General features: G+C 42.7%; 1 protein-coding gene and 1 long non-coding RNA gene across 4 annotated transcripts in view; one reads left to right on the forward strand and one right to left on the reverse strand.

The window, feature by feature from the left end:
- The window catches only part of ULK4 (unc-51 like kinase 4), a 583089-nt gene that overhangs the window by 516238 nt on the left and 52043 nt on the right, over positions 1 to 14808 (forward strand). The window lies entirely within an intron of this gene.
- Positions 2844 to 5101, reverse strand: LOC123575760. The gene is made up of 2 exons (XR_006700983.1): positions 4048 to 5101; positions 2844 to 3113 (listed from the first exon to the last, which is right to left on the reverse strand). It is a non-coding gene; the product is annotated as an uncharacterized LOC123575760 (long non-coding RNA).

A 14808-nucleotide genomic window follows, 5' to 3' on the forward strand; every position in this document is an offset into this window, starting at 1 on the left:
CAGACATGCCCAGCCTCCATGTCTTGTCAGTATCGTCCCTCTTCCCGAAAGACGTGAAGAAGGGAGATGCCTCAGCTCCATTTCTGCCCCATCACCTGTGATTCACCGGGAGAGCCGGTTCCACAGGAAAAGAAAGGCCAACGTGCCCTTGAGGTTTCCTCTGCCCGTGTTCCTTTCTGAAAAGATTCTCTTGTGTTCCCAATATTGTCACTCTTTATACGTGACTGGTAATTGTATGCCTTGATATGCTGCTTTAGGCTGGTGGGGCAGGACGGCGCCGCATAAACACAAGTTATCTTCCTAATTGGCATCATTGCATACTTCAGTGGGTCTGAAACCTCGAGGCCTTCTCTGGCACTTCATGGGTGTGGAGTTGTGAAATTCCTGCACATCTGGACGTCTTATTTCCATAATTGCTGCACTTGAAAGGTGACTACTGGCCTGTTCTAGAATGAAAAGGTGTTAATTATGTTAATAATTAGGAATTGTGAAGCAGCTTCTCTTAGTGAGTCCCGGAGGGGTGTGGGTTACAGAGACGACAGAGAAGACAGGTAGCCAGGGACCTGGTGCCGCTGTAACAGCAAATGGCCGTGAAGGGAAGTACAGACTCGACAAAGAAATGTGAGAAAAATGTGTAAAGGGAAAGCGGATTATCAGTGGTCATTGAGGCGGTTTTTCGGCCTGACTAGAAAGTGCACTTGATATAATGAGCTAAGTTAAAGAGACCGGGGATTTGGCGCAGTTTGCTTCCGAACAAAGTGCTCTGTGGCCTTTATCCATCAAGATACCTTCTTAAACATTGCTAAAAATGGGAGGGTAAATGCAGCGACCGCTGGATCATCCATACTCTTTCCCTCCTAGAAGCCACGGGTTTGTTTCCAACCTCTTTTTTTCCCCCCTCATTTCACCAAAAACTAAATTAAATAACTCATCCCGAAGCAATGTGCTGGTTTACCTTATCCAGAGGTTGGATCCAGAGGCTAGGATCCAAGACGGAGATCCTAACATATAAATGCAATGTTATCAAACAGGGACCTGTGTTTTTTTTTTTTAATTAATTAACTAATTGATTAATTTTAATTTTTTAAATTTACATCCAAGTTAGCAAATAGTGCAACAATGATTTCAGGAGTAGATTCCTTAATGCTCCTTACCCATTTAGCCCATCCCCCCTCCCACAACCCCTCCAGTAACCCTCTGTTTGTTCTCCATATTTAAGAGTCTCTTATGTGTTGTCCCCCTCCCTATTTTTATATTATTTTTCCTCCCTTCCCTTATGTTCATCTGTTTTGTGTCTTAAAGTCCTCATATGAGTGAAGTCATATGATATTTGTCTTTCTCTAATTTCACTTAGCATAATACCCTCTAGTTCCATCCATGTAACTGCAAATAGCAAGGTTTCATTCTTTTTGATTGCCGAGTAATACTCCATTGTGTGTGTGTGTGTGTGTGTGTGTGTGTGTGTATGCGTGTGTGTGTGTGTGTGTATACACACACAGACACCACATGTTCTTTATCCATTCATCCATCGATGGACATTTGGGCTCTTTCCATACTTTGACTATTGTGGATAGTGCTGCTATAAACATGGGGGTGCATGTGTCCCTTTGAAACAGCACACCTGTATCCCTTGGACAAATGCCTAGTAGTGCAATTGCTGGGTTGTAGGGTAGTTCTGTTTTTAGTTTTTTGAGGAAGCTCCATACTGTTTTCCAGAGTGGCTGCACAGTTTGCATTCCCACCAGCAGTGCAAAGAGATTCTCTTTCTCCACATCGTCGGCAACATCTGTTGTTGCCTGAGTTGTTAATGTTAGCCATTCTGACAGGTGTGGGGTGGTATCTCATTGTGGTTTTGACTTGTATTTCCCTGATGATGAGTGATGTTGAGCATTTTTTCATTGTCGGTTGGCCATCTGGATGTCTTCTCTGGAGAAGTGTCTATTCATGTCTTTTGCCCATTTCTTCACTGGATTATTTGTTTTTTGGGTGTTGAGTTTGATAAGTTCTTTATAGATTTTGGATACTAACCCTTTATCTGATATGTCGTCTGCAAATATCTTCTCCAATTCCGTTGGTTGCCTTTTAGTTTTGCTGATTATTTTTATTTATTTTTTTATGTTTATTTATTTTTGAGAGAGCGTACATGAGCAGGGGAGGGGCAGAGAAAGAGGGAGGCACGGAATCTGAAGCAGGCTTCAGGCTCTGAGCTGTCAGCACAGAGGCTGACGCAGGTCTTGAACTCATAAACCATGAGATCATGACCTGAGTTGAAGTTGGACGCTCAAGCGACTGAGCCACCCAGGCGCCCCACTGACCTGTTTTATAGAACTACTCCTAAACTACTTGGTCAAGAGACTGCATTCAACTCAGAGCCCTTACATAAAGTATTTGCCACCATGTTCTAGGGACCCTGCTCTTGATGGGCAGAGAAGGGGCTGGCCTCTGGGTCAGTGGTCCCTCTGGTTGATAGTCTGGTGAATGGTACCCCTGTTTTCTATGTCCCTCCCAAAGCACCAGACACTGTCAAAGAGGACCATTTCTAATAGGCCTTGACATAGTTAAACTGTCCATTCTCACCAATCAGGGTAACATGACTTAGGGAGAGAGAAGAGAAACTTCATTACAAACAGCTCAAAACATCTGGAAAACAGACTTTGCACATGACCATCAAAATACACATTTTGTGTGAGCTTTTCCTTTTATTCCAAAGCCCCCAAGCATGTATCCTATTGACTGTAAGCTTCTATTGCATTACATCTGCCATTGACCTAATGTTTTTCTTTTTCCCCTTTTCAAACGGGAGATAGCATATAATACCATTCTACTACGTGTGTAGTCTTGTGTATATCCAAGCATGTAAATGTAACTTTATTTAGCTTGCACTTAATACATTTCCCAACAACCGTAGGGTAATCTAGTTGAAGAGGAAAGCTGGGGATGGTAGCAGGCGGGCATTTCAATCACAGATTCTAAATTATGCTTCAGTTAGTAATGAAATTCTTGCAGGAATTAGCTGTGAACTTGTACCCGAGAATCGAATTTGAAGAGTTGTCCGTGTTGATTTGTGAAGGGGACTGGTACTTCTCACGGTCAGAAGGCTGGGGATTGGCAGCCTGCAGAGAGAATGGGAGAACAGATCAGAGCAGTCTGTCCTCAGGGAGCCCATGCTGCACTCGGTGGGGGGGTTGGGGGGGGTGAAGGGGGGGTGGCCCAGGGGCTCAGTCATCGTGTCCACTGATTTTCACTGGGCCATGACTAAGACCTGGCTTTATTTTATTACATATATAAGTGCATTACTTTATGTTTATACAGATATATGCATATACACACGTGTACATATATATACAGAGTTATGTATACATACAATATATATTGTCCATTAAAAATTTTTTTTAATGTTTACTTATTTTTGAGAGAGAAAGAGAGAAGCAGAGTGCAAGCAGGAGAAGGGCAGAGACAGAGGGAGACACGGAATCTGAAGCACACTCCAAGCTCTGAGCTGTCAGCACAGAGCCTGATGCGGGACTCGAACTCACGAACCCCGAGATCATGACCTGAGCTGAAGTCAGACACCCAACTGACTGAGCCACCCAAGAGCCCCTAATATCCATTTTTTATATACATACATATTATAAAATCCATTCTTTCATTAAAAACAGCTCTTTTAATGTCAGGGGCTTCTCACATGCAATTTCTGTGTCCTGAAAACCATTTTCAACCAAGACAATAACATAAATTCTAGAATTTACTGAATGGATAAGTATTTGCATTGAAAGTGTCTGCTTTGCATAATAATGTAAAATCTGATTTCTTCCTTATATTTAGTTAGAGTTTAACTCTTCTCTTTCTTCTAGGAAACCAATTAATAATTTATATTTAAATATAAGTATTTTTTGAAAAGTTGGCTCAGCCCCTAGTCTGTCTAACTTGTACTTCGTCTTAATTCTTCAAGGTCCCCGGGACACCCCCACCTCCCGGACTTTCAGACGTCCTCACTTTTCTGAGTGACCTAACTGATACTGTCACTTTTTGAAAAGAGGGATTTACCTTGGGGCTTCTCGGGAAAATATCGCCATCGCACTCATCTCATGGTCACTGGGGACTGAGAGAACAGTGTCAAGCCGTACTTTAATGAAAAGCGTATCACCCAAACCATCAGAAAATTGTAGGTTGTGCCAGGAAGAAATGAGGGGCATTCTCCCACCCCAACAAGTCCGACTGGTCCCTCCCAGGGCAGATGATCTCATTTGGCTGGGTAATTATCTCCTTTGGAAAGGTGATCATTTGTTTTTACTCTTGTGGTGCTAATTTTTTTTTTCCAACCTAATATTTTGGTACAATACTTCTCCACGCAAGAGTGAAACACACATCATTTGTCATGAGACGGTAGTTGGAAAACAAGAGAAGCCGAGGAGATCCCTCCTAGGATCATAATGTACAAGATGAAAGAGGAAAATGCCTTTATATGGCCCTCCAGGAGAGAAAGAGAAAAATACTGGCAGGGAGAGTCCCAGAGAGAGAGGGGCCCTTCGCCTTCTCAACCTTGGCTTTTGCTTGTGTCTTCCCCCATTGTTCTTTCCACTTTCCCAGTTTCCCCCTGTCTCTGTCAGCCCTCTGTCTGCTGAAGGAGTGGACACTCCCCTAACGGGCTCTTAATCCTCTGTACCTAATAGCGTTCCCGAGCCTGTCTTCTGTGATTCTTGAGTTCCTATTAACCTTTTCCTGTCTACTCTCCCTGCCAAATTAAGGCAGGGATGTTTTCTTACATGCCTTTGTATAGCTCTTGCATGGAGCAGACCCTCAATAAATGCATTGACTTTAATACAGGATCTCATAAATGGAACAGATACTCAACCGTCCCCTCGCTCAGCGTAGCTGTCGTATTCAGCGGAGGATTGATTAAGGACTATTGAATGATAGGTAGTGTAGTGACACTAGCTTGAAGACTCCTTCCCAGGGGCCAGGCCTGCATCTTCTTTGTGCCTCCTTGCGACCCTAACACAGGGCGGGCTCACCAGAGTCTCAGAACCTGTTCCCTGAGTTGAAAGGCAGAGAACGGGCCGCCTTCTTCATGCTGCAGAGTACCCGCAATCTCAGTACCCCGAGCCTAGGCCGGGGTACCCCTCCGCCTTTGACACACCGTCTACAAGTGGGATTGGACTGGGGGAGGAGAGGGGCCCTCCCAGCAACCTCACAGGCGTCCTCGCCACCAGCCTGCCCCCCCCCCCCCCCCGGGCCATCGGCAGAGTCACGTGCCTGGGCGAGGGCTTCTCGGAGGTGAGCTCCTGGATTGCCGGGGAAGACTTAATCTCCTGTAATACAGCAGTGTGAGACCACTACAGTTTTTAGTCGATCCTGTAAATCCTACTTAAGGAAAATGTTCATTGTTTGTCTTGTAGCTGAAGTTAAAGTTTCTTTCTCTAGATAGATGCACCGTGCCCACTGTTTTTTGCTGTTGTAATTCAACTATAAGCTAAGCTATTTGTCGTTGTTTGTCTTCTCCCTCTCCACGCTCCACTCATGCACAGAGAGCTCTTTTGTGTTTGTATGTGTGTGTGTTTACTTTACACAAGTGATACTGTTCTTGTGAATGTGATCACATTCTCTCTTTTTTTTAACATTTCTTTTTTAACCTAACACTGTACTTGAAAGCCCCGTTCATGTTACTTTATGTACGCGTAGTTCTTTGCATCTAGAATATAGACCATACATGAGCATAACTTTATTTCATTAAGTCCTTGCAGATTGTTTGACAGAGTGGCTGTACGGGGTTAATCCCCCACAATGGTTCTGGAGGGTCCTTGGCTCCTGTGTATCCTTGTCAACGTTCAGTGTAATCTACCTTTCTGTTTTCCAGGCACTCATATCCACTCTGGTGGGTGCAAGGTCATGTTTCACTGTAAATTCATTTTGCATTTCTCTGCACACAAGTGCTTCTGTGAATTTTCTGTTCATATCCTTTGCCCATTCTCCTGTTGGTATTCCTGGCTGATTTGTCGATAGTCTAGGTATTTATATGTGGATCTAAAGATGCCAAATAGTATCTCCACGCCTGGCATGTTTGTTGACTTTGCCTGTCCTGTCCTTCGCTGACCAGAAAAATATCAGCTGTTTGTCTTTGGTTTGTACCTTGAGAGCTTGGCTCGAGAAGTCTTCCTCTAATCCCTGGTCATAAAGATAACCTCCTACAGTGTGTTCTTTTCACCTTCATTTTCAAAATGTCCCCCAATAAGTCTCTGGCACGCATTTATTTCGGTTCCTTTAATGTTGAGTCAAGCACAGATCCTGAGTACAGATGTCATGTGTTTGTGACGTAATCTAGTAAGCAGTACCTGCTAAGCATTTTGGATCGTTTGGCCGGAAGTAGGCGTCCATCATTTCTTTTTCCGGTTGTTCTCAAACTTTGGTGTTTATGCGAATCCCCCGGGAGCTTTGCAGAGATGCAGATTCTTGATCCCTGCCAACTACCGTAAGTTCATTAGGTCTGGGGTGGGGCTCTGGAATCTGCTTTTCATCCAGTTTGAGATGGTTCCCATGCAGGTGCTCTATGGCTAGCACTCGGGGGTACTACCTTTCAGTGGGTCCAGTTGGGGCAGGTACATTACTTTAAGAAATAACAGCCGCAACAATCCAAATACAGGACTTTGAGCAAAGGGACAGCAATGGAAAATTTCCCTGCAACACCAGTCCAGCCTTTGTGGAGTAGGGGTGTCACTGGCTGGAGGAAGCAAAGCTTCTATCCCTAGGAGTTGTTGAATTTTTTATACCCCTAGCTCTTTTCACACTAATGCTGACTTTCTAAAGGGCACTGGAGACTAGAAACAGTTTTTTAGAGACCATTACCACCCTCATTAACACCTCTCCTCTTCTTTTAAAGGTGCCCCCTGAAGTAGTAATGGAAATGTGAGATCTTGGGAGAAAGCACCTTCCCAGGGTCCCAGTTTTCTGTATTATAAAGGGAGAAAAGTAAGAACCAGAAAGGTCTGGCAATTAAGACCCATGGACAGTTTCCAGGCTTTAAAAAATGGCAGTAAGCTATAATTTCATTAAATTACTGAGCTTAAAACTTGTTCCAAAGCAGCCTCCATGGCTTATTTAAAGGCTGGGACATCTCAGGATCGATTCAGGAGCACATTCACGCTTGAGAAGGATTCTTGTCCAGGACGGAGGCAGGCAGAAGTTGTGCTCAGTGCTCAGCCTGGTTTGCGGGAGTGGGCAAGGTTAATGGATGGTTCCCTTGGTCCCACAGACACTGGAGGAATTTATACTATGCGTGTGAGGTTGCCGGGGACCCAGCCACTCTCCTTGTTCTTGGAGAATGTGCTGGAATTCTCTCGGCTGCCTTGTATTAACACGTTCATCATCCTTACCAAGGTAGTAATAGTGATACCCTCCGGATTCATATAGCTTGGTTTACACAGGACTTTCCCCTAGATTATCCCATAATAATAATTGCTGCTTTTTGTCCCGTGCCCACAACGAGATGGATGCTTTACGTACATTACCCTGAATCCCCCTCAAGAAATCCGTGCTTCTATAGTTGGGGAGACAAAGGCTCGAACCACTCAAATGTGTCACGTAACCAGTAAGCAGCATCTGGACTCACAATTCAAGTAGCAGATTCTCTAGTCATGTGCAGTGTGTTGAGTGATTTAAGGAAAATACAAGTTTATATTTGTTTTAACCCATAAACGCTTAAAATATAGCACATTTATATCACTTCTGAGTTGTATTAAGTTATGAGAAACTTTTGGATCTGTCTAGACAGAGAAACCACTGTGGATTCAGTGCATGAAAGCTTGGGCTCTACATGTATTATTCAACGACTCCTGCCCTTTCAGTTCCCGATTCCGTGATTTTAAGAGAGTTATCTAGGGGCGCCTGGGTGGCGCAGTCGGTTAAGCGTCCGACTTCGGCCAGGTCACGATCTCGCGGTCCGTGAGTTCGAGCCCCGCGTCGGGCTCTGGGCTGATGGCTCAGAGCCTGGAGCCTGCTTCCGATTCTGTGTCTCCCTCTCTCTCTGCCCCTCCCCCGTTCATGCTCTGTCTCTCTCTGTCCCAAAAATAAATAAACGTTGAAAAAAAAAAAAAAAAAGAGAGTTATCTAACCTATCTTCAGTTTCCAGATCTATGAATTGGGCAAAGTGGCAATGCCTATTTCATGTAGTTCTTGGGAGGCTTCTATGATGTAATACATATAAAAGGTTTGAAGGGCATCAGGTACATGGGAAACACCAATAAATGGTAGATGTTAAAAAAATAAATATGGTGGGGCACCTGGGTGGCTTAGTCGGTTAAGTGTCTGACTTCAGCTCAGGTCATGATCTCATGGTTCATGAGTTCCAGTGCCACATTGGGCTCTGTGGTGACAGCTCAGAGCGTGGAGCCTACTTCAGATTCTGTGTCTCCCTCTCTCTCTGCCCTGCCCCACTTGTGCTCTCTTTCTCTCTCAAAAATAAGTAAACTGAAAAAAAATAATTTAAAAAATAAATATGGTGATAAGATGGCATTTGCCATGGGAGATTGGAGATGTACTTATTTTGACCATGTACCAGGATGTATTTAGGCTAATAAAACGATACATGCAAAGACTTCTTATTTTCTAGAACCTAGATTTTGAGAGAGCCAGACCTGCAGATTCTCCCTTTTGATCTGGCCTCTCCCAAAATTGACAACAGTTAAACACCTTGCTCATTCTGATGAGTTAGGGTAACCATGCACGTGTGGTACAAAAATTGCTGTTAGGTCTTTCGAGCCATTGAGATCTCTGTGGAAATGAGGTGGCCTGCAGTTCTTATGATGGAGACCATCTGGTTGGCGGAATAAATTGCAGTCATGAACCCTTCCTCGCACTAGCCCACAGCACCCCCTCCCCAGAGGAGATGCCCTCAGACCAAAGAGAGAAACACAGCCTGCAGGGCCTTCCTCAAGGCTACCCCAGTCTCCGCACAGCCATTTAAAGTCGTCTCCGGGGCCATCTTGTACTAGCTTTTCTATTGCACTTAAGTCAAATAAAAACCCCATCCTAGAAAGGATGCAAGAAATACCTTAACTCATGTTCACAGACCTGTCACAGCTAATGATACCTTTTCAGACATAATCCTTTATTCCTCAAACTACACCATCAGACAATCAGTGGTACAGACTCCTCCATTGTTCTGTTTAGGACGAAATTAACATGCTGGGAGTAAATGTTTTTAATGGGTCTGTCATCTTCTGCCAGTTACGGTGACATCACTGATTAAGACCACTTCATTCCAAATGCCACCCGTTTTCTCTGTAAGTCATGATTGGACACATGGTGTCCAAGTTGCAGTTCTAGATCTGCTCTCCCCTCACAGAGGACACTGCTGATTGTCTGCTGCTGTCACTGTCAGGTGTCTCGAGTGACTGGCTGACCCTGTACATCAAGATTTCCCTCAGGGCACGCTACAAGCCCTGGACTTTTCTCTTCCTACCAACGCTCTGCACGGTGCCCTTACTACGTAGAAGACTCTGGATAAATTGTTTTAGGATAGTGTTAGCTATGATCCAGAACAAAAGCTTTGTCTGTAGCATTTCTTCCAGCTCTCTGGTTTGCCTGTAAGTACTATTACGTTTATATTTAAGAAACTAAGGTTTTAAACTATGCCTGCTTACTGGATTTAAAACCAAACCCAAATACCCATTTTTATTAAAATACACAAGCAACCATTCTTTAACAACTCACCTAACAAACCCAGTTCAAACCTGTGTGGACTTCTTAAATTAGAATACCAAACTCGTTCTACAAAGTGAAATTCTACTTGAGACCTGTATTCTAAAAATATCGTCTCCATTCTCTATGCCAGAGAAAATTCCACCAATTGTAATTTACCAGTCATGAAATGGAAGAACTAAAACAAGGAGATTTTTTTCTGTCTTGTTTTTTTTTTTTTTTTTTTAACCTATATTTGCCCCATTAGGGTTTTCTTGAGAGGTAAGATGAAGGGTTGAGAGCAATTTTTTTCCTTTAAACTCATTAATATTTTACCTTAATCCCTGGGACAATGGTGTCGGATACACCCATTAGTTAAAGGGTCAATAAAACTGCATCCACAGGAGGAAGGAGGTCAGGTGATAGATTCCCTGCAGCACCTGTGAGTTAACAGTAAACAGATATCAAAAGCGGTTGGCAGCAACTTTCCCAACCTGGGGACCTGAAAGTAAATCTTTCCTGTCTGTAATCACAGGAAGTTATTCTGGAGGGTGCCAGAGCCCTGGTTTGTGGTTTAGGCAGCGTTGCGGAATAAATCAGAACTCTGTAGAGTATTCCGGTAAATTTCTCCATCACAATTACAATTCTGGTCAGCATCAGCCATTTATGGTAAGGTCCCCCCTATATTAAAATTGATGGGATGTATATTTGACCGAGAAAAAAAATGGTTGAGTTTTGGTAAATCTATAGGTGCAGGAAGGGGGCTGACAGGCTGGAGCTGGGCTGTGTTCTCTTCTGTCATAGAAGCTTCACAAATCCTTATGTTGGATATTTTACCTTTATAAATAATTGGCTGTGCGGGGACTAAAAAGTTATTAAGAAGTAAATTGGCAGTGTTTCAAAATCAGAAGAAATGAATTTGAATGGCTGAGAAAAGAGATGTTAACTGTCGATTTTACATGAAAATATTTAGTCATTCAAAAATGAAAACGTTTAAGGAGAGAATTAATGTTTTCAGAGAATGACTGATACAATATTCATGTAGAAAACTGCATAGGGAAATACGTGGGCTAAGAACAGAAGATATTCCAACGTATTAACTCATTTACTTAACAAAGATTTGAGTGCCAATTATGTCCAAGATGCTACTGTAGATGCTGACAGTACGCGGTAGACTGAATCAGGTTCCTACCTTCAGCACCTCGTTCTGACTTTTTTCACCTAGTAGAGTGCTTTCGAAGTTCATCTGTGTTGTGGTACGTGTCAGTATTTCATCCCTTTTATCTGCCCAATAATATTCCGTTGTATGGGTATACCACATTATGTGTATCCATTCGTCCGTTGGTGGTCACTGGAGTTTTCTCTACCTTTTGCTGTTATAAATACTACTGCTAGGAACCTTCACATACAAATTTTCATGTAGGCTTAAGTTTTTGTTTCTCTTGGGTATGGGATTGCCGGGTCACACGGTAAATCTGTGTTTAATCGTTTGAGGAATTCCCGCAGTCTCTTCCAAAATGGCTGCATCATTTTATATCCTCATCGGTGGTGTATGAGAATTCTGGTTTCTCCACATTGTCCTTATCATTGTCGTCACTTGCTAATATTTGTCTTTTCGGGTAAACCCATCCTAGTGGATGTGAAGTGGTATCTCAGTGTGGCTTTGATTTGTATTTTCCTGATGGCTAATGATACTATACATCTTTTCATGTGCTTATTGGTCATTTGGATATCTTCTTTGGCAGATGTTTCTTCAATACTTGGCCCATTAAAAAAAAAAAGATGTTTATTTATTTTGAGAGACAGAGTGTGAACGGATGAGGGGTGGGGAGAGAGAGGGAGAGACAGAATCCCAAGCAGAGCCTGATGGGGGCTCCATTTCACAAACTACGAGATCATGACCTGAGCTGAAACCAAGAGTTGGACTCTTAACTGACTGAGCCACCCAGGCACCCTGGCCCATTTTTCAGTCAAGAGAAACTGGGGAAGGCATGGTCAGGGAGGCCCTCTCTGATAGCCGAGGCCTGAATGCTGAGTAGGAGCTGGTCATGTAGGGGAGATTATTCTGGACCTATAGACCACCAGGTGCACTTATGGTGAATGAACTTGGTTTGTTCAAGGAATAGATAAGCCAGTGAGGCCAAAACACATAGGGCGAGAGGGGACAGATGTAGGAGAGGTGACTGGACACTAGAATAGGTGTTAGTTTGGTACGGTTTGTATTTTAATTGCAATAGGCAACTCTTGGAGAGTCTTAATCAGGACATGAAATGATTCCGAATTACGGCTGCTGTGGGAACAGAGGATTAGAGTAAGCAAGAGTTGAAGCAGGGTACTCATTAGGAGGTTACTGTACTAAATACAGATACAGATGATGGTGATGATGGACTGCTATAATAGGACTTGAGGTGTGCTTTCAAGGTAGTGCCTTCAGGACTAGCTCTTGTGTTGGATGTGGGGTGTGAGGGAACCAGGAAATAGGACCACTATATTTTGCCTGGGTTGTTGGCGAGTTGATGACCACCAGCTGAGGTGAGAAACAATTTCAGAGAAGAATTCTACTTTGTCAGTGTTAAGTGGGAGAGCTTCTTGGGTGCGTAGATTGGTTTTCATCAAATTTGGAAACTTCACAGCTATTATTTCTTTGAATGTATTTTTCTGCTCCTGACTTTCCCCTCCTGGTACTCCCATTATACACGTGCTGATACACTTAATGGTGTCTCACGTTTCTCTAAGGCTCTCTTCATTTTTCTTCATCATCGTTTTCTCTCTGTTCTTCGGATTGCGTAATCTCTACTGATAAATCTTAAATATGGTGGGGGTTTTTCTGACTCTTCATATCTACTATTGGGAGTCTCGAGTGAACTTACCACTTCATTTATTATACTTTCCAACATCAGAATTCATTTTTAAAAAATTTTTTCTCTTTATCAGTATTCTCTGATGAAAATTGTCATCGTACTTCTTCAAACATGATTTCCATTAAGAAAACTGCCTAGAAGTTCACATCTGTTAAATCCAACATCTGAGCCCTATCACAGTTGTTGCTTGCTTTTTTTTTTTTTTTTTTTCCCTGTATGGGTGCTATTTTCTGTTTCTTAGCATATTCATAACTTCTTTTTAGAAACTAGGCATTTTATTTTTATTTATTTTTAATTTTTTAATTTTTTAATTTACATCCAGTAATTAGTTAGCATTTGGTGCGATAATGATTTCAGGAGTAGATTCCAGTGATTCATCCCCAACGTAGAACATCCAGTGCTCATCCCAACAAGTGTCTTCCTTAATGCCCCTTACCCATTTAGCCCATCCCCCCACCCACAATCCCTCCAGCAACCCTCAGTTTGTTCTCTATATTTAAGAGGCTCTTCTGTTTTGTCCCCCTGCCTGTTTTTATATTATTTAAAAATAATAAATTCCCTTCGGCTCACCTGTTTTGGATCTTAAATTCCACATATGAGTGAAGTCATACCATATTTGTCTTTCTCTGACTAATTTTGCTTCCCATAATACTCTCTAGTTTCATCCATGTAGTTGCAATGGCAAGATTTCATTCATTTTGATTGCTGACTAATACTCCGTTGTATATATATACCACATCTTCTTTATCCATTCATCTGTCAATGGACATTGCTACTTTGGCTATTGTCAATGGCACTGCTATAAACATTGGGGTGCATGTGCCCCTTTGAAACAGCACACTTGTATCCCTTGGATAAATACCTAGGATTGCAGTTGCTGGGTGGTAGGGTAGCTCTATTTTTAATTTTTTTTTTTTTCAACGTTTATTTATTTTTGGGACAGAGAGAGACAAAGCATGAACGGGGGAGGGGCAGAGAGAGAGGGAGACACAGAATCGGAAACAGGCTCCAGGCTCTGAGCCATCAGCCCATAGCCTGACGCGGGGCTCGAACTCACGGACCGTGAGATCGTGACCTGGCTGAAGTCGGACGCTTAACCGACTGCGCCACCCAGGCGCCCCTATTTTTAATTTTTTGAGGAACTCCCATGCATTTTCCAGAGTGGCTGCACCAGTTTGCATTCCCACCAACAATGCAAAAGAGATCCTCTGTCTCCGCATTCTCGCTAACATCTGTTGTTGCCTGAGTTGTTAATGTTAGCCATTCTGACAGGTGTGAGGTGGTATCTCATTGTGGTTTCGATCTGTATTTCCCTGCTGATGAGTGATGTTGAGCATCTTTTCATGTGTCAGTTGGCCATCTGGATGTCTTCTTTGGAAAAATGTCTATTTGTCTTTTGCCTATTTCTTTACAGGATTATTTGTTTTCTAGGTGTTGCATTTGATAAGTTCTTTATAGATTTTGGATACTAACCCTGATATGTCTTTTGCAAATATCTTCTCCCATTCCTTCAGTTGCCTTAGTTTTGCTGATTGTTTCCTTCTCTGTGTAGAATTTTTTTTTATCTTGATGAGGTCCCCATAGTTCATTTTTGTTTTTGTTTCCCTTGCCTCTAGAGACGTATTGAGTAAGAACTTGTTGCAGCCGAGGTCAGAGAGGTTTTTGCCTGCTTTCTCCTCGAGGATTTCGAGGGCTTCCTGTCTTATGTTTAGGTCTTTCATCCATTTCGAGTTTATTTTTTGTGTATGGTGTAAGAAAATGGTCCAGGTTCATTCTTCTGCATGTCACTGTCCAGTTTTCCCAGCACCACTTGCTGGATATTGGATATTCTTTCCTGCTTTGTCAAAGATTAGTTATGTGGTTCCATTTCTGGGTTCTCTATTCTGTTCCATTGATCTATGTGCCTGTTTTTGTGCCAGAACCATAGTGTCTTGATGATTACAGCTTTGTAGTATATAGCTTGAAGTCCGGGATTGTGGTGCCTCCTACTTTGGTTTTCTTTTTCAAGGTTGCTTGGCTATTTGGGGTCTTTTCTGGTTCAGAAACTAGACAATTTAGATAATATATTGTGGCAGTTCTGGTCACTGGTTCCCCTCCTCCCAGAGCTCGTTATTCTTCTTTGTTTATTTGTTCCATGACTGGTAATACTATTATAGGTGGAGTCTGTTTCTTTCCACCCTCCCCACAGCATAGAGCCTTTCATGACACTTTCTCAGGAGTTTATCCTTGAGGGTGTGCACAGTCACCCTGGGATGATCATGGTTTTACTAGG

The sequence above is a fragment of the Leopardus geoffroyi genome, chromosome C2, assembly GCF_018350155.1.
Source record: "Leopardus geoffroyi isolate Oge1 chromosome C2, O.geoffroyi_Oge1_pat1.0, whole genome shotgun sequence".
NCBI classification, from domain to species: Eukaryota; Metazoa; Chordata; class Mammalia; order Carnivora; family Felidae; genus Leopardus; species Leopardus geoffroyi.